The sequence below is a fragment of the Xenopus laevis genome, chromosome 6S, assembly GCF_017654675.1.
Source record: "Xenopus laevis strain J_2021 chromosome 6S, Xenopus_laevis_v10.1, whole genome shotgun sequence".
Classification (NCBI taxonomy): Eukaryota; Metazoa; Chordata; class Amphibia; order Anura; family Pipidae; genus Xenopus; species Xenopus laevis.
Genome location: NC_054382.1, coordinates 81838268 through 81863731, shown reverse-complemented (window position 1 = coordinate 81863731; position 25464 = coordinate 81838268). Strand labels below are relative to the sequence as shown.

At 36.9% G+C, this 25464-nt stretch overlaps 1 long non-coding RNA gene across 4 annotated transcripts in view; it reads right to left on the bottom strand.

Moving 5' to 3' along the window:
* Positions 1–19542: 19542 nt before the first annotated feature.
* LOC108720121 overlaps positions 19543–25464 on the bottom strand; it is a 153991-nt gene continuing 148069 nt past the window's right edge. For all 4 annotated transcript variants that reach the window (XR_005962279.1, XR_005962277.1, XR_005962278.1 and 1 more), the window contains one exon: positions 19543–20454. This is a non-coding gene — a long non-coding RNA (uncharacterized LOC108720121). The remainder of the gene's footprint in view (positions 20455–25464) is intronic.

Sequence of the window (25464 nt, the reverse complement as noted above, 5' to 3'; positions counted from 1 at the left end):
AGAGAAATCCTGTATCAATATGTTTGGTGCAGATAAACAACCCTGTGTCCCGTTGTCTGTAAGTGCCACTTTATCCATATGTAATATAGCTTGCGCCTTCTCTATATATTCTAGTTTACACTCATTTAAATGTCTGTGATGAACCAGTTGGAACACAAGTATTTCTAAAACTACAAAATAATTAACCAAAAATAACTGCATTCATGTACTGTAAGCAGCTACAACATATGCTAAAATGTTGCTTTTTAATATACAATTAATAATATTCCACTTAGTTTTTTTTTTTTGCAAAATCAGTTTTTTAATCCAGCTGGCGGGTAAAATGATATTGTGATCAGTTATTGGATGTGGCTACAGGTTTTTCCAGTAAGAATTCAGGCAATCCATTACGTTTACTGTCAAAAGGTAGGCCAATAATTTCCAATTATAAAAGACTCATTCAGGCCTAACTTTATTATCCATTGCAGGTTAAATATATTTAATTAAATCACAGCAATCAACTTTTCCCCCTGCAGTTTCAAAAGTCATTTGTAGGGCTACAAAAGGAAACAGGTGGTTGTTATAACCTTTTTTTTTAACTGATGCAGTCATGAAATGTAGAAATTAACACAAAAACATCATTATTTTTGATTTTCTTAAATTTCACTGGCAGGGGTTTGCAAAGCAATCTTTTTCATAGGTCTGTAGTGACACTCATTTCATATGTAGTCTTGCAAGGGTTAATAGGGCACACTGCTTATTTCAGATAGGAATAGCTTGTTCGTTTGAAATTAATTTTGAAAAATTAAAAAAAAAAATGATTCAGATTATAAACTCTCCATGACAGGAACCCAATTCATATTGCCATGTCCTGTTTTTACCTTGTAAAGCCTGTGTACACTTGTGGTGATATATAAATAAGTACAATGTATACAAGAGAGTAGTGATGGGCGAATTTATTGACCAGACACGAATTCACAGCGAATTTCTGTGTTCCGCTGCAGGTGAATAAATTCTGAAAATTAGTGCGCAAATTTTTTTTAAGCTCAAGTGAATTTTCGAAGTTAAAAAAGTTCAAATTTCGAAGTAATTTTTGGGGTACTTCGACCATCGAATAGGCTACTACGACCTTCGACTTCGATTCGTATGATTCGAAGTAAAAATCGTTCGACTATTCGACCATTCGATAATCGAAGAACTGTCTCTTTAAAAAAACTTGGACTTTAAATACTTCGCCAACTTAAACCTGCCGAAGTGCTATGTTAGCCTATGGGGACCTTCCAGAGCAAGTTTTTTGTATTTGAAGGAAAAATGCTGGAATCGTACGATTTGAAGTACGATCGGAGTACGATCGTACTACAATCGGAATACGATCGTACGATGAATAACGACTTGGAATTCGAATGTCGGAGGATTCTATTCGATGGTCGAATTTCGAAGTATTTTCCACTCCGAAATTCGACCGTTGATAAATCTGTCCCTTGGCATTGGAAATAGTTATTTGCGAATTTAGCAGGAAAAAAACGCCCATCACTATAAGAGATCAAGAGAGAGGTGAATTGGGACAATTTTGCTGACAATCCCACTGTGTCATGGAATTAAAGGCATGTGTATCTTAATGTTGTATTTTATACACCTTAATATATATGCCAATACTTCCAAATAAAAATGATTATTTAGGATAAAACGACATGCCTGAATCCCCTTTTTACTGTTTACTCCCTCTCTTGCTCTGCATTTGGTCAGCTCACCCCCCCCCCCCGCTGGTTTGTCTGCATTTTTGAGAAGTCCAATGAATCAGCATGAATCTGTTTCTGCAATAAGGCACTGCTGGAATTGGATTACCTTCATATGACCCTCCCTCAGGGCTTCTACAGTTGCAAATGTAACATAATTAGCAGTGCCTATTAGAGTTAGGATTAAAGTGGTTAAAAGCCAGTTACTGTCCCAAGTGAGGTTATGGTAGTGAATCTGTATTGTTATAGAACGTTCAATCACAGAAGTAGGCACTTTAATTGCCCTTAAGCAATACATTTCGATTGCACACTATGCAATAAATGCACGGAACATTTTCTCTGTAGTTTAACTATCTCTGCCCAGAGTTGGGACTCTTTCTAAAGAGGGCTTTCTGTTTTAAAACTGGACTTTAGAGCATTAGCTTTGTAACTGAATAGTGAATAGTAGACGCAACATACTGGGTGCTGTCTGTAAATGACTTTGTGTCTTTTCCCTACTGCTTCCTTGCCTTTTATCATTGCCTACTATCATTAAATTGGTATTTGTCTTCACAGTGATTGTAATTACTAATTTGCTATGCACTATTAATCTGTAATAATATATATCTATATTAGTACAGCGCATCAGGCCTGCCATTTGCCACATCAGTAGGTTTCACTCAGAGTTCCCAGAGGTGTGCCAGACAGAGCGTTTTGACAAAGTTCAGTGAAAGCTGACGCACACACAGGAGTAGTAAAGGAAAATAATTGTGGTTAGATCTGCAGGTTTTCTATGTTTACAAAAAAAACCTCTTTGATCTCTCTCTCTTTTCAGTTTCAGTTTTGTTAGATCCCAAAGGGTGACCACATGAATGAAGGATGTTTCAATCAACCTTTACTGGAAGCACATATACTTGTGACTCTTCCAGTTCCAAGCAGAACACGTTTATTTACTCTTCTCCTATTTTGTGCATTTAACCATGACTAACTGCTTATTTCTCCATGACTCATGTAGAATCAATGCTGGGTTGGGTGAGGTTTTACTAGATCTTATACTGACATCCTTATTGAGATAATAGTGATAATACTGTAAGACAATATATACTGGTGATAAAATATATATGCCAATCAAGCCAGGTTCATTACAACATAAAGGCTGATCAAGAGAAGAGGAACAAGAACAAATTGATCAGTAGTGAATATATTTTGGTTCATAAAGCTCTGTGTCTAAGCCATTGCACCCCAACACCTTTCCATTAAAATGTGGAGCTGCCTGTGCCTGGTAGTACAGGTATAGGATCTATACACATTTCTAAAAAAAAATCTTTTGCACTCTATCAAATGATACATAGCAACCATGGGCACAAGTGGTGATGCTTTTAATAATGTTTTTGCAGTGTTTAATGGTCAAGATAAAGTAGAAGGCAGCATGAAATGATAGAGTAATATCAGAAAAGTATCTTCTAAGTTCATTACCTACAACTAGTGTTTCTGTTTAAGACAAATAATACATATACATTTTTGGAAAGTATTTAACTACTGTCTTCCTTTATGTCATCTTTCACTTTGAGGTAGGATGTCATGGACAATGAGGGGATGTAATTAGTAAGTTTGTACTTGTGAGTGTATTTGAAGGGGGCAGGGTTGAATTGGGCTGGCAGGACTCCAGGTAAAAACCTGGTGGGCCCTGCAGCACCCACCAACCGAGGCCCACTCCCCTCTGCTGGGACATGTGAGCGCTGGATCTCCTCCCATCTCGCCACAAGGAGAAAGTGAAGTCCAAGCTGTGCCGCAGCAGCAATGTATGGCTGCTGCTATATGGAGGTGCTGCAGCTGGCGACTGGAGTGGGGGACCCCCAGACGGCAGCTCCAGTGGACACCCCAGTCTGACATTGAAAGGGAATGTAAAGACTGTTGCTCAACCACACTCAACTCAGTTGTTTATGGGAGCTGTAATGCAACAACATAAAGGTTGGAATGAGCAGTATTTCTGGACAATAGTTTGTCCCACTTATTTAAAGTAGGCAACAACATTAAAATGCATAATATTCTTTAATGGGAATCCCACTTCCGTATACTTGTGCTCCACACTGGTCCGTCCATCCCTTCTCCTGTTCCAGTGTGCGTACTAAAGAAGAATAGCCCTGAAGCTGCTGCAACTTTTAAGCAAGGTATTTTGGGTTGCCCAGTGGACAGCGTCTATATGCATAGCTTACGTGTGCTATAAAAATCAAGTGCAAATGTAATTCTGATACCAAGTTCAAGTAATGACAGCATCAATACCTTAAATAAAAAAAATATTTAGCATAATTCTGTTCAATTTACATTAAAATGCAAGAGCACTATCCCTTAAAGGAGAACTAAAATTGGCTAGAAATGTTGTACATTATGTTTTGGGCTTCTGTACAACGCAAGGCAACCACAGCCCTTTAGCAGTAAAGATCTGTGTCTCCAAAGATGCCACAGTAGCTCCACATTTTCTTTTCTGCTCATTCACTGCACATGCTCTGTGCTGCTGTCACTTACTGAGCTTAAGCACAATATACTGCATATACAGAATATAAATGTCACAATATAAGGCTGATTAGTACTTAATACAGATAATTACTTCATGGCAGCTCATAAATCAATGCAATTAGCATCATAATGTAATAATCAGCCTTGTAGCATCAGCTTATATTACAGGCCAAACTTTTATGATTTTCAAGATGGTGACCCCCTGTGACAAGTTTGAATTCCTAGATCATTGCTGAGAAGCTGAAACTTAGACTTACAATGAGCCAAGGAAGATTGATTGAGGATGTGATAATTTTGTTATTTATTTGGGCAAATATTTTGTTATGTTTGTTGATCGAGAGGAAGACCTTATCTTCTTTTATATAATTTTGTTTTTCTTTGATGAATTTTGTTAATGTCCTTACTTGATGTTTTGTTAACAATGAATTGCTGCATAATATTTCTTATTATTATGTAATTGGCTAATGTTATGCTAAGCTATTGCTTTGCTGCTCTTTGTTCTTTCTGTTTTTTTTTTAAATGTTAATAAAAACACTTGAAAAGAAAGAGAAGCTGAAACTTTAGGCTGGTGCAAGAACTTCAGTACATAAAATATGGCATTTTTAGCCATATTCATTTTTAGGGTTTAGTTCTCCTTTAACACCTCATCAGACACAGCTGCCGAGTTATGCTGAAACAATGTGGTGAAATCACTGTGTAAACAACATGGCGAATTGCATTCAAAACTGAACCTGCTGCATTTTCCCTTATAGTATTTAAATGTCAGTGGAACTTAGCAGTATGTTCCCCCTTCGGTATCTACACCTTTTAAAAAAAGAACAGTACACAATGAATAAACTCCACTCAGGAGACTAGCAGGAATGCCTTAGAGACTAACTAATCTGTACAAATAATGTATAATTCAGGTGGCTTTATAGCTTTTCAACAGCATTCCAGGCTGAAAAAGATCGTACATTTTTTTTGGGTACCCTCCTTACCCCCTACATTTCCTAACATATGGCACATAAACTATACACTGGGCTCATGTGTAGGGCAATATAACAACTCTATTTTCTTAAGGTTCCCTGGGCTTGTGTGTGTAATGTATTTGCTGCAACATATACGTCCATTGTAATTTAACTTTCCCACCGTATGCAAATTATCTAACGCAAGCGCAACTTCGCTATGCCTGTCGCAGTAACGCTAGTGTAACCCTAGCGTTTTGCCCCAGCAACAAAACTTTGCAACTTAGTGAATTAGCGTTTTCTGTTCAAAGTTCTATCTGGCGAAGTGTGGCGAAGGTGTTGAAGCCGTTGCTGGCGAATTTTCGCCCGTTAGTGAATTTCCCCCATGGAGTCAGATTTACTCAAATCAGGTGGGATTTTTATTTAGCATTGCTGCTAGCCTTAGGTATTATTATCATTATTATTCACATAAATTTATAAAGCGTTACCATATTCTGCAGGGCTGCACAATAAATGAGTGTATACAGTGAACATATAAGCTTCCATACAGCAACCACAAGTGGTAAAAAGGGCCCTGGTTATATCTAAAAGATATAGGGAAAAAAATAATTAGCAATGTTGCTTTAAGTCGACATACGTGATGTTGCTAGACTTCAGCTCTCACCATGTACTGATGCAAAACACAGGGTTGTATTCCTAAAGCAATATAGATCAAGACTTCTTTTTAACTATCTAGTATCAGTATCCCAGTGAAAGCAAGAGAATCCTCCAGTGATTTGCACCTGATCTATGTAAATCCAGCTCCATGTTCTTGTTTCTTGCAACTTAACATTTCCTAGCAGTTAAACAGCTCTATATCCAACCCTGAGTGATTATAGTGTAATAATTGCCCTTATGTTTCATGACATAGCACTAGTTGGCAGGGCTCTTACTGGATAATATTTTTGTCTTTATAATTAACTGGGTCCAACTTTGGAGAGCTGAACAAGATAGAAAAGCAATATAATTTCAATGAAAATGCTTCAAATATGTTGAATCAATAAAAATAAATTTCAGCTTTATTAAATAGGAAGCATTTAATATGTTGACAATTATACTGGTTTCTAAGAACAATAAAGCAGTGTATTTAATGTCATTGGTGGATGGAAGAAGCAAACCAAGCAAAGCCAGAAATAAGTACTAATTTGTAGTCTGTGGGTCAGATGCCCTATTTACTATTAATAACATAAAGCAGGGATCCCCAACCTTTTGAACCCATGAGCAACATTCAGAAGTAAAAGGAGTTGGGGAGCAACACAAGCATGAAAAATGTTTTTGGGCTGCCAAATAAGTGCTGTGATTGGCCATTTGGTAGCCCCTATGTGGACCGGTAACCTACATTGAGGCTCTGTTTGGCAGTACATCTGTTTTTTATGCAATCAAAACTCCAAGCCTGGAATTCAAAAACAAGTCCCTGCTTTGAGGCCACTGGGAACAACATCCAAGGGGTTGGAGAGCAACATGTTGCTCACGAGCTACTGGTTGGGGATCACTGACATAAAGCATTCTACACCTAAATTGTCAAGACATTAATGGTGTGTTCATTTTGCCATTTAGCTGCTTAAAATGTAAGAAATAGAGGTCACATAACACGCAGATATAGTTCCATAAATGCAGGAGCATTGTATTAGGTATATTTTTCTACAGGCACGACTAGGCTTTTACATCTTATGCCAGGTTACCCTTTACGTTTTACAAGATCTGGATCACATGGATGTATGGACCTGGGGCATACAGTGCAAAATCTTGTGTTCCATCTGTATGTGTCCATTGTAACCTTGTAAGCATGGGAACGGTATGCTATAATACAGAAAATAACACATATCAAATAATACACATGACAACATACTTTAGTTGGAGAATGTCCGCAGCAGAATTTATTAATAGATTTTTAAACATACAATGTACTCTCAAAATACATAAACTAGCCAGCCCAATTCCTTCATTGGATAGCCTATCCCAAATAGTTCTGCCTTTTGATTCTTCAGGCCAGGAAACTACTTATATAACAAAATTAAATTTTTCCTCCAGCTGACAATATATATTTTTTTTATTTATTTATTTTTTTTATAAGCTTTATTAACAACATATACTCAATATATTACACAACCGGGTGGGCGGGTGGGTGCAAATCTGGACAGAATGTTGACGATGCTCCTCCTTCACCGATCTTCGCCGACTGACAGGTAAGCTAGCCGCGAACCGGCTTTTATACCCCTTCTTTTAGGTCACGTGATTGCTAACCACCAATCGCCTTTCTTTTCTACCCAGCTGTCGCCCGGGACCTTCAATCAAGCCAGGGACTTCGCTGACTACAATTTTCTACCACAGGTAAACATATAAAATTAACTCTTTCTTTACAGCAACCTTCCCATGCCTGCTATTAAGTGTTAAGCACACTTAAGCCTACATTATATGCATTGTATGCCAAGGGGCAGAGCATCTTGCACCTACCAATGGTACTAGTTCTCTTGGTAGGGGCCCTAAGAGTCTTGATTTTTCACACCTCAATACTTCAGCACCTGGGCCCATACTACATGTAAATGAGTCCAAAATGGTCTACTTGAAAATAGCAATGCTACAGTATTATTTTTATTTAGAACACAAATGAAAGCACAACACTAAAGGGTTTATTTAATGTACAGTAATAAGAGCAAAACTCTCCTTCATCCTCCATTCTTCTTCAATCACTAGCAGATTACAGCTGTTAGGCAGCTTGGGCCAATCACATTGATAATGAAACTTTGCAATGTAATTCGCAGTTCTGTGGTTATGAAGAATTCTGGAATTTTTTACTGCCCTCTGTGCACAATGTCTTAATGAAACAAGACAAAACAAACACCAAAATCTGCAGCCTTTGTTACTTTTGAAGCCTTTATTTTTTTTGGCCACCCAGAGAGAAGCTTTTTTCGCCTTCCAAACCACCCTCATTCTATTCTGAGCATAAAGTAGTAGGAGGGGGATACAGATGTATGAAAGAGGTCATGCTCCCTAATGAGTTTTATGTGTTCTGCAAGAAAGAGGGAGAAAAGCAGTGAAAAAAAACGGTATATCCAGTTATCTTATAGCTGAAGAATGCCAGAGAATTATGCTGCTGGCTCTAAGGGAAAACCATAAAGGATAATTGGTCATGAAGTGATTAATGTGTAATGCAAAACATCAGTTGGTGTTTGCCTCCCTGTGCCACATTAAATACCTTAAATTCATTAGAGCAATGGAAATCCTGTGCATTGCTATGAGGCTCCATACAGCAGACAGTATGCAATAAATATGAATAGGTTTTATATCTGAAGAGTCAATAAAACCTTGAACTGTTAGCACACATGTATTAGACAAAGTATTTTACTGATCTCTCATATAAGCGTTTCCTCCAGCAATCCAGCTGACACATCCTATACATAGCAGAACCCTTGCAGCATATTCCTGGATGGGAAATGTCAACTCATTTAATGACATGGCTGCAAAGTCATTTTAAAAGTGATCTTGCTCTGTAATCACATTACACAATAATGACTCAACGTTAGTAGAATGATTAGCAACAAACAGAACCAGGCTTGGCTGATTCGATCATGAAATACATAAAGAATGCTGTGAATAATCTTCATCCTGAAGAAGCCATGGAAATAGCAGATTCTTTCACCAGTGTGTCACCTCTTTTTTTTTTCCTTCACTTTTAACTTTGAAAAGGTTATTGACACATATTGTTGGGCTGCTTTGTCTGGCAGAACTGTTCAGGAGTTGGTGAGCAGTAAAATCAAATCCCTACCTACAATGGCATTGTTGAGATAAGAGCAATACATCTGGAATGAAATCAATGGTCTCTATTCAGGGCTCAGCGCAGCACTAAGCGTAAGGCTGAAACATGCATGAACAGGTGCAAAAAAAAGCAGTGCTGCTCATTATACATGGGTCACCGAGGCTTTAGCATTGCCTTCTACAACTAACTTAGAAAGGTTACTTACTAAGGCTCTAGCCAGTCATCTACATAGAACTGAAAATAGCTGCTATTCAAGTCAAGGGTAATTAATGTCCAGTTGGTTGAAAATGACCTCAGCAGTGAATTCCACTTCAAGAGGCAGCGTGGGGAAAACATGTTTAACCTCTTATGAAGATATGAACATCTATTTTTATAAGTGAAGTGCATTTCCAAAGTCCTTCAGTCTTGCAGTATAAAATATAACAATGTGTTTTTCACACAGTGCTACACAAACATTTCTGCCTTTAGATTTTTAAAATGGATTAGGCTGCAGCACCAGTATATACCAGTATTTAATAGATATACGTATTTACAGAAGGTGCGGGTTTAAATGGTACATTCATACGTACAGCTCAACAGAAACAAAAAACACTCCCTTTCCATTGTATTGAATTTTAACCTTTTGCAATATGTTGCACTGTGACATATTTTGTACAGTTATGCATACGTCCTCATTTACTATACTGTACTGCAGAGTGTCCACATGGCCCCCAAGTAAATGTATAAATATGGAAATATCAGTACCATAATCACTAAAAACAGGAGTGTAATATTAATATATATGATGTCTTATAAGCTAGAAGTACAGTATAATATAGTAAATTAAGTACCCTTATTGTAAAATATAAGGATATTATAAGTCACCGAGGAGTTCCATGACCATGTACCGGTCATGGAACTTCAAAGTTACTTTTAATATCCTTATATTAAATGGGTTGCTCACCTTGTTCAACAACTAGTTGTTTTCAGATAGATCACCAGAAATAACGACTTTTTCCAATTACTTTCTATTTTCTATATGTCGCCGTTTTTCTAATATTGAAGTGTAAAGTGTCATTTTCACCTTCTAAAGCAGCTCTGATAAATTTAGTTGATACATTTCTTATGTTTGTCCCTGCTGAGCAGAATCTCTGGGTTTCATTACAGGCAGCTGTTAGTATTGATACAATAGTTGCTAATACTCCAGAGATGCTGCTGAGAAATGTATCAACTAAATGTTGCAAAATTGTAACAGTTCAGAGTCTGCGCCTGAATTACTGAGCTGCCAGACTCAAACACCAGAAACACGAACATTCAACTTTAAACTTAGATTTTGGAAAAACAGTAAAAAATAAATAATGGAAAGTAATTGAAAAAAGTCTTTATTTCTGGGGAACAATCTGAAAACAGCTGAATTAAAAAAAAGTGTTTGGAAGGTGAACAACCCAAGGGTTACTTTATTTATTACAATACACAAGTTTTAGTGAGTCATGTGACAAAAATGACATCACTAAGCTCAGTTTATAACTGATGACATCACTAAGAGCTCTTTATAAGGATATCATTTATAGGATATGCATGGCTTTTGTGTATTGTATAGTAAATAATGTTGCCTCTGTTGTAAAATATATGGATAGGCCAAAGGCAGAGTGCTTTTATGGAGATCATGGAAGTCAAAGGTGACTTCTTATATCCTCATATTTTACAACACAGGGTACATTATTTATAATAATGCACAGGTTTCAGTGAGTCAAGTGACAGTAATTACATCACTTTGTCATGTGACAAAAAATTACTGTAAAAACTGGAGTTTATATGCAAATACTTTCACTCATTTTCATTTCTTAAAGAGTATGGAGATTATCACATGAAATATTTCATTTCCAAAAACAAAAAAAACAATGGGTGATGTTAAAATAGTGGTGGACTGATATAGTTATAAATCAAAGAACCTAGTGTTTTTCCTGTTGAACTGACTTCGATGGTCTATGTGTTCTGTGAGTTTTAAAGAAAATAATGTATGCTTAGTGATCGGCGAATCTATTTGTCAGGCGTGAATTTGTGGAGAATTCCCGCGATTTGCCGCTGGCGAATAAATTTGCGAAACCAGCACAAAAATTTGCCATCGAAAATTCGCCGGCATCCGTTTTTTTGGACGCTGGTGCATTTTCGCCAGCGAATTTACCCTGGTGTCAAAAAATGGATGCTGGTGTAAAAAACAGACGCCGGCATCAAAATCGAGACACCGGCACCGTTTCGTAAATTTTACGCCGTTTCGCGAATTTCGTGGGAAATTTGCGAATTTTTCAGCAAAGTGAAACTCCACCAATTCGCCCATCACTATGTATGTTCCCGCTGTGTCTGCTTCTTTTCTGTCAAAAAACAGAAATGCAACAACATGATTCCAAAAATATTTCAGCTATACAATAGAGGGCATTGGTTATGCTATGCACACCTTTTTGCTTAGTTTAACTGCCTAAAACAATATGGAGGATGGTGAAGTATAAAGATTTACTTTTATTAGTATTAGTGATTCTTCGCTTATAACAATAAAAGTGTTGGGCTCCAATGCTTCTTAAAGGGGAACTCAACAAAAACATAACTTGAGCTTTTTGAAAAGTAAATACAATTTGAAACAACTTTGCAATATAGATCAATTAAAAAATATGCAGACTTGTCATGATTTGAAATGGTTTGGAACAGTTTCCTAAGCCTTGCCCCCTGCTCTCCTTCTGATCTGTCTGACTACTTTGATAATCTGGCTGACTACCGTTACTTTGTATCAGCAGCCATCTGTCCTCAGTCTCCATCCTCCAAACCCCACAATTCCCTGCACATGGGATTTCAATAAGGAATGGAACATCACAGTGCAATGCATTGAGCGTTATGTAGTTCCTGCATGCTGTCTGTAAGCTGTGGAGAAGTTGTTACAATTTGTAACATCTGTTTGGTCCCTCCTTCCCTGCCAGGATTTCAAATGATGCAGAAAGAGAAGAACTGTTAAACTGTTGGATTTCAGCATAGAAAATGGCATTTATTCATACGTTTTGAAGAAACAGGTAACGGTGATAGGTATATTAGGGGTTTCTGTGTTATGTGGACCTCTTTATCAAATTTTGGTTTGGAAGCCGGAGTGCCCCTTTAAACAAACAGTTCTAGCATCAAGCTACTGTAGTCTTATGGCACTGGGATCACACTAGGACCTGCCTACTCAGATCTCTAAACAAACTTCCAATATTGTCCTTGAAGGGGATACTAGAAAATATTTACACTACTGACTTACTCAGAATAACTCAGTGGACAACATTGTCGTGTTTTGCACATGAGCATTTAGACATGATTTGGTATGAGGATCACACAACCTTATGGGCAGCCCTGCTGCCAAACAAATTCTTATACATGTCCAAATAAGCTGCAGTTTCTTTTTCATACACTTGAGACATGTTCTGGTTACACTTTTATTGTCCTATTAAAATTAGTCCTTTAAAAGCTAATTGAGGGGGAGTCATCACAGCATCATACAAATAGTTAAGGACCACCATATGGGTCTATCCTAGAAAATATGGCCCAGGGGCTTTTATGTGCAATATATAGGTGTGTCAGGATTTTTTTTCTTGTCAAGCAATAACCTGAGTTTCAGACATTCTTTCTCATAATATTGAATAGTTTTCTGTACACAGATTGAGTATTGTACGTCAGTGCTTAAAATGCTGACTTTCTCAGCATTCAAACAGTTTAACAAAGTCATGGATGAGGAGCTAAAAGATAATTTTGAAAATCACAAAGAAAGCGAATGCTGCCTTTTGATCAGGAGTTCACAAACCAACAATGTGTGCGGGGAGGAGGAAGAGAGCACACCTAAAAATCAATGCACTTACAGCACTTTCTGATAGACTGATATATTAACTCCATAAAATTGTAATTTTAAAAAAGAATACTGCCAAAGTGGTGTTTCCAATTATAGGGTTAGAGTTCATGGGAGAATAGTGCATTCATTTAAAATGATGTGGGAGTTTTTATTCGCACCAGGGAAATAGCAGGCGTTATCCAAAAAGCCATATCAGTGGCCCAGTGCTTGCAAGAAAGAATTTACCAGATGTGCTTGTTATTTTTTTATTTTGTAACACTGAAAAATAAATTGCCACTAAACGAAGGAAGGAACCTTTCTGAAGCACTGCTTTAGATGTGATGCCACGGGCAATTAATACTCTATTGATACATGCTGGCTAAGCACATTTGTGTGCGAGATCCTGCACTACTATAATACATCTGTTCTCTGACATCAAAGGCTTTAGTTACAATAGTTTTTTGTTGACATGCAAGTTATGGAAAGCCAAATTTATTGGATCATTTTAACCTATAAATTGTCTTCTTGGTTGAATTATGCGTAACATAAGGGCAATCTGTTAAAATGTCACACATTTTAATTCAGATCATGCCAAAAGCCTGTAAATTACTTGTACAGTTAGCTGTATCAATAATGCATGTCACAGAAGGAGATGACAGGACATTTTAACAATATATTTAAGAGCAAGGGCAAGAGCTGCTGCTGCATAACTTGAGAGGGATAAACAAGAAAATAATGTCTTAATTAGATGAGTTATAATATGTAATGTAGGGACTAATTTGATTAAAGTACAAGTAAAATGGTCTACAGATCCACTGAAAGACTAAAGGTGGCCATACACTATAAGAGCCACTTGTTTGGCGAGGTCGCAAAATGAATGCATCTTTTCCCCCCAATATGCCCACCAGGTAGTAATGGTGGGAATAGGCACAGACGAGATGAGGACTGTATCAACTAGCCAATGCAGTTCTAGATCAGATAGGAAAATCAAACCTGCTTAATCAAAATCTTGCTGATTTTTGGCTAGATATTGCAGGAGGGTCCTATACACTATAAGAGCCGCTCATTAGGCAAGGTTCCAAAATGAACTAGATGATGCAGTCCTCAATCAGACAGGAAAATCAAACCTACCCAATCTACATCTGGCTAATTTTTGGCCAGATATCATAGGAGGTCCCCATACACAGGCAGATAAGCTGCCAAGTTGGTCTAAAGGACACAAATTGGCATCTTAAAGGGATTCTGTCGTGATTTTTATGGTGTAGTTTTTATTTCTAAATTACACTGTTTACAATTCATATAATTCACTCTACAATATAAATTTTAATTCCTGAACCAACAAGTATATATTTTTTTTTAGTTGTAATATTGAGGTGTAGGCAGCCATCTCAGGTCATTTTGCCTGGTCATGTGCTTTCAGAAAGAGCCAGCACTTTAGGATGGAACTGCTTTCTGGCAGTTTGTTGTTCCACCTGCTCAATGTAACTGAATGTGTCTCAGTGAGACATGGGTTTTTACTATTGAGTTCTGTTCTTATATCTACCAGGGAGCTGTTATCTTGTGTTAGGGAGCTGCTATCTGGTTACCAACCCATTATTCTGTTGTTAGGCTTCTGGGGGGGGGGAAAGGGAGGGGGTGATTTCACTCCAACTTGCAATACAGCAGTAAAGAGTGTCTAAAGTTTATGAGTTCACAAGTCACATGACTGGGGCAGCTGGGAAACTGACAATATGTCTAGCCCCATGTCAGATTTCAAAATTAAATATAAAAAAAAATCTGTTTGCTCTTTTGAGAAATGGATTTTAATGCAGAATTCTGCTGGAGCAGCACTATTAACTGATGCATTTTGGAAAAAAAACTTTTTCTCATGACAGTATCCCTTTAAACATGTACAGGTACAGGATCCAGAAAGCTCCAAATTACAGAAAGGCTGTCTCCCATAGACATTTTTTTAAATGATTTCCTTTTTCTCTGTAATAATAATAAAACAGCACCTTGTACTTGATCCAAACTAAGATATAGTTAATCCTTATTGAAAGCAAAACCAGCCTATTAGATTGTTTTAATGTTTTTATGATTTTCTAGCAGACTTAAGGTATGAAGATCCAAATTATGGAGAGACCTGTTATCTGGAAGGTCCCAGAAATTCTGGATAACAAGTCCCATACCTGTACTATGATCAGATGCAACTGGAAAATCTCAATGGCCTTCTATGCCACCAATATAAGATCATTAGAGTTGAACAGGTTAAATATTCCAACTAGTCCAGCTAGCTCAGGAAATTGCACATTCCCTTTCTACAGCACAGCTTCAGGTACAATGAATTTCAGTGCAGATGCATACATATAAAATACATGAGCTAATTAGGTATTCTCTGCAAATTTTCATTTAACTCAAGAGATTTCGGGGTTACTTAAGATACTGTTCACCATTGATCAAAGTTCAATAGCAAAGTTAGATCTTACAGATTGCTTTGAATCTTACTGTCACATATGGTATCCTAAACCCAGAACAATCCCCAAGGTCCCGGCCTCATCTCATGCTTCCACCTATAACCTTTGGCTTCGGGAGGAGCCCTCCGCTACTCATGTGCCGCCAGGTCTTAAAGTGAGAGGACCAGGGAGAATGTTCTGGGCAGGCAAGGGAAGGGAAACATAACGTATACAGGAGGAATGGGGGGAGAGTGAAGTTGTGGAACAGGCTGTAACAGTACCAACCAGATCCGACCAGATCAACCAGATGCAGTGCGGTTCAGAATCAGGAGCCAGGAGTTCAGTCAGGATTACCAGGCTGGATCAGTAGCATTCAGACCAACCAGATGCAGTACAGAATCAGGAGCCAGGAGTGTAGTCAGGATAAACAGGCCTGATAAGTACAAGTCAGACAGTGCAGTACAGAATCAGGAGCCATGCGCGTAATCAGGGTAAACAGGCCGGGGTCAAAACAAATCGGTAACACAGTACACAGTTAGGATCCAGAAGAATGGTCTAACAAGAGTCGGTTCAGGCAGTGATACAGCCAGGTCATAAACAGGAAAAAGTAACCTACTGTATAAGTTGGGCAATGAGTCAGTGCATTGTAGGGGGTTTTATAGGCAGCTTAATGGTTTACACAGATCACCTGTGGCCATATTGGCAACAGGAGAAATAAGCCATGTCTACTTATCTGCTTCTGTGCATAGTTTATGTTAGCATGGCCAAGACAGTAAAAAAAAGTATTTGCTCCACTCTCTCAATTTTCTCTCATTTCATCAGAAGTCTTACTTTAAAACGGTTTATTGTATCTCAAAGAAGGTAGAGAGATTATGGGGGTGATTTACTAAAGTCTGAATGCTAAAAACTCAAAAAATTGGGGAAAAAACTAAAATTTTTAGAGATTTATTATACCCTGAGGATGGAAAAAGTCTGAATCTGAAAATCCACCATCTCAGACCTGCCGAGTTTGTATATTAGTCAATGGGAGCGGTCCCTATCCTATTTTGACGTTTCTGTGGTTTGCGCTGGAATTAGCCAGAAAATCAGACTATTTCGGGCTTTTTGGCCAAGCGATTTGGGGAAAAAAAATCAGAAAAAACTTTTAATTCGGATATTCACTCGATTTTATCAAGTTTTTCCCCAATCTGATTAAATTGTGCTTATTTAATAATAAATAAGGTCAAACCGTGGATTCTAGTTTGGTCGGACTTAAAATAAATCAGATAAATTCGGATTTTGATAAATAACCCCCTATGTGTTTAAAATAATACTTGAACATGTTAAGAAGCGTCTTGGCTTTTTAAATTTTTTTTGTGTTCAATATTTTTTCAGGGCCTATAAATAGATACAATTGTACATTTGTAACAATGTTGTTGCCCTTAAAAGAAAACCATTTCGTTTTAAACAAACAGGTTTGTTCACATCAGAAACCACATGATTAATTTCTAAGTGACAATGTGAATTCAGTTGTTCTGCAGTTAACCTTCTCCAACACAAACAAAGCAAGTGTCCAAGACAAACTACTGCTGTTAATCTAGGCACCTGTGTGATCTACAGATAACCCAGTAATAAGTGGCAAATACACATAAGCTATGTTCCAGATATTTGCATGCAATTCCTTAAAAATAGAGCAAAGAAAAGATCACAAAAGATAGAGTTTGATAAAGAACTTTAAAACAAGTACCAGAAAACTGATCTACTATAATGCATATCCAACTTCAGAAAAAGTCTACTGAGTTGATCCAAGACTCCAAGGGGTAAATTTATCAAAGAGTGAAGTTCCGCCACTAGAGTGTTCCGCAGCTCTCAATTCATATACCCCCAAGAGCTTAGATTAGGTTTACTGAAATGTTCAACTGGAGAACCTTGGGCTTGATGTGGTCCTTCAAATGATTTTTTAATATTTTTTATATTGCTTTAGGGCTCCATAAACCTCTTTTTTAATATCAGAATATCAATACATACCTGGCCCTCGAACAGGACAAATAGAGCCTCAAATGCAAAAGATTGCAGTAGTTCTTATTTGTAGATCCCTCCTATTAGCTACAACTCAAAACAGAAACCAAAACTTGCTTCAATATCTTCTTAATGTCTTCACTTTCAGTGCAAGTTATGAATGTATATACTACATATTAGATTAGAAAAAAGCTGAATAATTATTTGAGATGAATTTTCAAATAACATAATTTGAACAGTTGTTTCAAGAAATCACTATAACCATCATACACAAGGTGAATTGGGAGCATTTTCCCTTTAGGCAAGGTTGTCAGTCATTTGACTTTTTTACCTGCTAATTTGCTATCAGAACTGTCACTCACCGTTATATATTCCTAATAATAAATCAATTATAGAGATATAGCTACACTGCTTAATTAATTATGGTAATATAGACATTAAAATATAACTTGCCATAGTGGTATACTCATTACAATTAATTAAACACTTAATCAAATCATTTACATCATGATTAACCAATTAAAACGATTAAATGCATGCACATTAAGTCACTTTTTTTCTTAAAAAAAGGTGAAAACTAGTGTCCAACAGCATGGCAGATGCATACTAAATATCTTGATACTTTTCTTCCCTTTTTTTTTAAATTAGAGATACTGTAGTGTAAAATGAATATTTCTGATTGGAAGTGGACTAAAGACAAATCAAGGGACCCACATTGGTAATGAATGAACGTTGGGACCCAACACTTGGTTTAGAGCTCATTTAAATTATTTATGTTATAGGAATTAAATATTATTAAAGGTTATCATGGAGACTCCCCCTAAACTGCAAGGAGACCCATTTCTGGGTCCAGATCTGTAGGTTAAAGAGCATATTTACAAAAGGAATATATCTATTAGTGCTGTCTTAAAAGAACAGTAACAGCAAAAAATAAAAGATTTTAAAGTAATTCAAATATAATGTACTGTTACCCTGCCCTGTTTGCTTTAGGAACTACCATCAGCTTTTTCATTTCAGCACCTATACACTCACTTAACACCTGCATATTGGATCATGATGTAGCCTCTTTTATTCTACATATTTTGTTCAAGAAGTGTTGAATATTTGCTTATAAGGTGCCCCCTTATGTCCAAGGACTTATGGACTTTCCCATAAAGTCCCAGTAGTTATACTCTCAGCAGTGAGTTAAGGCAAAATGTATGAATGTTTGGTTCCTAATTATATGCAGTGGGCCATTCTTTAAGCTTTTACTGGGAAAATGTTGTGTAAAATAAATTACTATAATTCTGTTATGCTAGAATCATTGTGAAACCTGTTTTTATACTGTTTGTGGAGTAATCATTTTTAACCAAATGCACTCTAAATCTATGTTTAAACATCTCACTTGTATGTATACATTGTCTCTGGTGGACTAGAATGTTTTTGATGTTCAGTCCATACGACCATAGCACACTGACAAACAGGTTTCTGTTGCGTTTCAAGTGTTTTATTGGCTCATTACAGTAGAAAAAGGCAACGTTTCGGGCCGCACAGGGCCCTTTATCAAAGAATGTTTTTGATGATGTCCTAGGAATATGGATGGTTATTACCAAAATCTTTCCAAGGCTGTCATGAATTTTGCAGTTGCATAGCGTAATGTAGATTAGTAATGTTCCAATTTTTTATAGGTAGCTATACAAGCATGGGATTTGTTTCCGGAAACACATTATCCAGAAATCTCTGAAAGGCCGACTCCCATAAACTCCATTTTATCCAAGTAATCCAAATTTTTAAAAATGATTTCCTTTTACTCTGTAATAATAAAACAGTACCTTGTACTTGATCCCAAATAAGATATAATTCATCCTTATTGGAAGCAAAACCAGCCTATTGGGTTTATTTAATGTTTACATGATTTAAGGCAGTGATCCCCAACCAGTAGCTCGTGAGTAACATGTTGCTCTCCAACCCCTTGGATGTTGCTCCCAGTGGCCTCAAAGCAGGTGTTTATTTTTGAATTCCTGGCTTGGAGGCAAGTTTTGGTTTCATAAAAACCAGGTGTACTGCCAAACAGAGTCTCAATGTAGGTTGACAATACACATAAGGGCTACCAAATGGCCAATCACAGCCCTTATTTGGCACCCCAAAGATATTTTTTATGCTAGTGTTGCTCCCCAACTCCCCCCAACTTCTGAATGTTGCTCACGGGTTCAAAAGGTTGGGGATCCCTGATTTAAGGTATGAAGTTCCAAATGACACAAAAATCCATTATCAGGATATTCTGGTTTTGGTTAAGTTTGAAAAGAGTCCAAAAAGTGACAATTTCTATGAATAAACAATATAACAATAGAAACAATTACATAAAATTACTATTTATTAGGCCTTATTTCTTTTCTTTGAGCAAGTTATTAGATAGTTTTACATTTCATTGCAAAAATGTTTTTAGTTTAGTTCCCCTTATTAAAGATCCCAGAAAGTGCATAGTACATAGGTAAACAGTACACACCCAAACCCATTCATGATTGCATGAATCATAACCGAGCAAGAAAAAAAATCTGATATATGTACATATTACATTCAGAATTTTGTGTATAGAGAGGATGCTAATCCATGTGGCTATTAAAGGGTAAACATGTTGCATTAAATGTCTTTGCCTGTAGGTTTAACAATGTTGTCACATACACTTTGTAAAATTCTAAGCAAAAGCAAAAGATAACATTAAATATTTATTTTAATTTAAAAGCTATTTAGAGTAGGAAGATAAAAGCCCAGGGGCTATCAGAGGTGCTGGCTCTCATTCCCATCTCACTGTCAGGTCAAGGTTATTCCATCTCCTTCCTCCTCCACCAATTTAAACTGCCTGAGAATCCAACTAGTTTCAGTAGAATGATTGTCTCGGCACAGCCAACTTTTCACTGGGGTTTGAGCCAAAGTTGTTCTCTTGTTCCTCCCACAGTTCAGACAGTTAGTCAGCCCGTGAGAAAATGATCCATCATAGCCTGACACTGCAAGGCAATGTTGCCCATTCATGATGAAATCATCGCTCTGTTGTTTTATTCAAGGCAGATAATAACTGAAATAGACTCGTGTTTCCTGTTTGTTTCAGTTCCACGTGGCTGTGTCTTTTTTCATTCTGCGAATCTCTCATCGTGGCTGTTATAAAATGTGTCTATGAGAGTCCTTTTTGTGTTCAATTCTCAGTGAGAACATATATCATCAAAGGAATTCAGTTCAAAAGTAGATACGGGGCCTCTGGGTAGGATTTTCTCTGCAAATATAATAAAATGTTACAGTGAGTAATTAAACCATAACTGGCCACTTAAACATGATTGCAAATGGGGGACATTAACATTATGTAATAATCATTATACTCTGTGAATGAGGAAATGAGAAACAGCTTGTGCAAGAGCAGAACCTTTATTATTTCTCTAGGAAGATCCTTAGCTAAAGGAATTAAGTTCAATACACTATACTACCACCATTATAAGTGGTAAGTATTTCCCTTTTCCCTTTAGGCACCATTTTGTGATGGTCTGTGTGCTGCCTCAGAGATCACCTGACCAGAAATACTACAGCTCTAACTGTAACAGGAAGAAGTGTGGGAAGCTCATGTGACCTAACATGTATAGTTTGTGTGTGTGCACTGTGAATCCGAGGGGACAGTTCTTCGTTTTTAAAATTGCAGTTTTCTATTTATGATTGCCCAATGGCACATACTACTAAAATGGTTTATTATGATAAAATGGTTTATTTACATGAAACAGGGTTTTACATATGAACTGTTTTATGCAATATCTTTTTTATAGAAACCTACATTATTTTGGACTACAGTTTTTCTTCAAGAATGTCACTTGCCTCACACAAATTATGAAAACCTGTGTATCAGTGTACAGTGTACAACATGAGAAACATTTTTGGGTCTTAGACATGCTTGTACGTGTTATAACAATAACAATAATACTTCTGTTGGAAAACTTTTTACTTAAGCAACAGATAGTTTATATCATATTAAGTGTCATATTAAAGAATCTTACCAAACTGGTAAATATATTTAAGTTAATATCGGCCTTTTACATCTTTTCCCTTGAACCTCCATTTTGTGATGGTCTCTGTGCTGCGTCAGAGATCACCTGACCAGAAATACTGCAACTCTAAGGGGCAGATTTATCAAGGGTCAAAGTGAATTCGAGGGAATTTTCAAAGTAAAAAAATTCGAAATTCAAAGTAATTTTTTGGATACTTCAACCATCGAATACAGGGCCGGAACTAGGGGTAGGCAGAGTAGGCACGTGCCTAGGGCGCAAAGCTGGGAGGGCGCCAGGCACGTACCTCCTTTGTCGCCTACCCCATTGTCCAGTTCCCTTCTCTTGGCGACTTTTGCGCTTTGTGCGCTTCTGCGCATGCGCAAATTTGCGCGTGTGCACGCGAGCGCAAATGCACGCATGCGCACGCCAGCGCAAATGCGCGCACACAATACAGGCGCCGCGAGTGCCGGGCCTGCCTAGGGCGCCTGCCCAGCATGGCCCGGCACTGATCGAATAGGATACTATGACTTCAACTTCAAATTCGACATTTCGAATATATTTTTAAAATATTTCAAATATTCGACCATTCGATAATCTAAGTACTGTCTCTTCAAAAAAACTTCGACTTCAATACTTTGCCTAATTAAACCTGCCGAAGTGCTATGTTAGTCTATTGGGACCTTCTACAGCATTTTTCTAAGTTTTCTGAAGTCGAAGTTAAATCGTTCGATCATATGTTAAAATTGTCAAATCGTTCGATTCGAAGTATTTAAACGATTTTACTTTGACCGCAGAATACACAAATTTGATGAAAAAAGTTTGAATTTGATATTCGAATTCAAAGTATTTTAATTCGATGGTCGAATTTCAAAGTATTTTTTACTTCAAAATTCAACCCTTGATAAATCTGCCGCTAACTGTTACAGGAAGACGTGTGGAAGCAAAAGACAGTCTTTTATTTGGCTCATGTATCTAACATGTATGGTTTGTTTGGTTTGTTTGTGTGCAATGTGAAGCCTATGCTCCCAGGGGACGGCCCTTATTTTTTAAGATGACAATTTTCTATTTAGGATTACCCAATGGCACATGCTACTAAAAAATGTATATTATTATGAAAATGGTTTATTTACATGAAGTAGGGTTTTACACCTGAGATGTTTTATGCAATATCTTTTTATAGAGACCTACACTGTTTGGGGGGTATAGTTCTCCTTTAAGACATTTTAGAGATCAACTTGATGTTCCAGGGCCTGTATAAAAGAACTCGCCTGCAGCCATGGAACTCATGACTAAAGAAGATATTTTACAACAGTAGGATATTATTCCCCATAACATCAACAATGTTTAAGTTACCCTGCAAAAGAAAAACGGTGTTTACAACTCCCAGCTCTAGTTCCAGAAACATAGATTAGGTGGCATTCTCACTGGAAGACAGTTCTGCGTTATGGACACTGTGAGCTGAGATGACGTTTTATTGATCAGTGTTGCTAAACAAATATATTAATGCATGATGGGCTTTGTAATTGAGCAATAATCGTGTAAAGTGTAGTGAATCAACAGTGTTTAGATACCCTTTAATACAAAGCTGTCCCTTAATTGAATTCCTCCACAAGGCAGTTTACATCCAGTATGCTGAAAGCCATACTATACTATCCTGAGTTCACCAGCATGGCTGGGTATTTAAAGCAACAGTAAAATAAAGTAAAAGTAAAATGAAACCATTTTAAAGAAATGGCAATATTATGTGCTGTTGCTGCACTGTCTATATACTGTTTATATAAACTATAGTAGTTTGAAGCAAATACAGCAGTTGTACCAGTGCATTATGCTTTCATTACTTTAAAATATTTAAATTTTTTGGCATTAATAATGCTTTAAAAAGGTTAAAAAGATTTGTGACAAAGGGACCAGCAAACCTATCTGAATAAGTAACATGATATACGCTGTATAAAATCATTTATGAAATAAATAAACTGCACACTGGACTATACACTATTGCAAACCAGGTATGGTTAAAATAAAGGATATACCAATAGAATTGCTTTGCTGTCAGCATGAATGTATGTGGGCTAGTTGCCATGAAGTACAAGGTACAATTATATTATTACAGAAAGAAAGAAAAACATTCAAAATGAAGAATCATTTGTTTACAGATGGGTAATGGAATTCCCATATTTCTGTACTTTCTGGATAATGGGTTTCTAGATAATGCACCCTGTACCACTAAACAGCAAGAGATCTTTGTGTTTAGTAAATTGAGAGTTCATTTAAACTAGCTGGGGGAAGTGACAGCCTGCCTGATTTTTAAAAAATGGGCTCACTAAAACACTGGAAAGGTATCCCATTTATGGTTGTGAAAAAGCAAAGATGAGGTTATACTCATGTCATGTCATGCTATGTGACCCTTAGATGAATGAAGACGGCAGCAGAATTGCTAAACCTATAGATACACCGACCTTTGTGAAAGTGCTGTGCAATACTTATTTTAGCAAGCGGCGGTTTATTTTATTCCATTTTTTGCAGCTAATACACTTGTATATACAGTATACTTGTATATATTATATTTGTACATCTGTTTCATTTATAATAATAATAAAATGGAAATAAAAGTTATACCTTTTTTGGGCAGCATAGTAAGAGCTGGATCTTAGAACATTAAGATCTTGCGTTTCTGTATTCCTTCCCTTCAAAGACCAGAATGGGGCAGGGGATATATTTGTGTAGATATGCATGCATTTTAAAGCTCCTACGAATCTAAAAACAATGTGACTTATTTACTGGGGATTAATACATTTTCCAGTTTGCTCGACTGTCTGGTGATTTGGTATTGATAGTGTGATCCTGCAATGGAGCACTCAAAGGCAGTGTGATCTGTTGTAAGTGGTGATGGGAGAATCTGTGGCGTTTCGCTTCACTGAAAAATTTGCAAATATACCAAAAAATCCACAAAATGGCTAAAAATTTGCAAAATGCATTGAAGTCAATGGGCGTCAAAATAGTTTTTATCGACGTGATTATTTTGTCCAAATGCATTGAAGTCAAAGGGCGTCCGAATAATTTTGACGCATGATAATTTTTATGCGTGAGACTATTCTGACGCACAATAATTTTTTTTTGGTGGCGAACTTTCATAAATGTATTCGCTGGCAGTGAAAGGTGGAATCCATGCCTGCTGGTCTTAGAATTTTCTGGCCCTCATGCACTAAAAAGGACATTGGAAGACATTGGGGTTATGTGTTTAACTGCAAGATGCTCTATAGAGGCTATATGATACTTGCCATGTGATACTTTGCTTATGAACAGAAATGGTGGGATTATAAAACTAAATGCTAGTGACTATGTAATACAAGAGATACTGGGAGACAAATGGAGACACATCATATAATGGACTGCAGAGTAAATCTAATACTGGGGCAAAGATGGACTGTGTAAAAAGAACTCTACCTGCATTTAGAGAAAGATTTTGTAATGCATCACTTGGATGTAGCACATAGAGAGGGAGGAATTAGACAAAAACTTCAGAGAAAGTAAGTATAAAAATAGAAATTAGAAACAATAGGGTTACAAGAGAAGAAGATGAACCAACTATAAATAGTATTTAATAGATTTTAAAGACAAGAAGGCTCACAAGTGGGATTGAAACATTGGTTCTTGTGTTCTTTTAATAAACTTTAAGGGGTTTATTTATTAAAGTCTGAATGCAAAAAACTTGAAAAATTTGCATTTTTTTTACTATAAATCTGAAACATTCTGCATCTCAAACCTGCCGAGGTTGTATATAAGTCAATGGGAGAGGTCCATATCCTATTTGGGAGTTTTGTGGTCTGCGCTGGAATTAGCCTGAAAACCCAACTATTTAAGGCTTTTCAGGCAAAAAAACGAAAGAATTCAGAACCTTTCGGGAAAAAGCCTGAAAAAATCAAGCAATTCGGAAATAAATCAGAAAAAAATCATATGATTCAGATTTTTGCTCTCTATTATCGAGTTTTTCCCTGATCAGATCACATCGTTCTTTTTTAATAATAAATAAGGTCAAATCGTGGTTCTAGTTTGGTCTGACTTTTTTTTTCAATAAAATACTCTGATTTTGATAAATAAGGCCCTAATTCTTTTTCTTTTTTCTTTTTGCTAAGTCCTGTGTTGTCCCAATTTTTTTTATATGTGACTTTTTTGTGCATCCAGTCAAAAACAAAGGGAAACAGGGTACACCGAGAGGGGGGGGAGAGAGAGAAGGAAATAATAATATAATATAA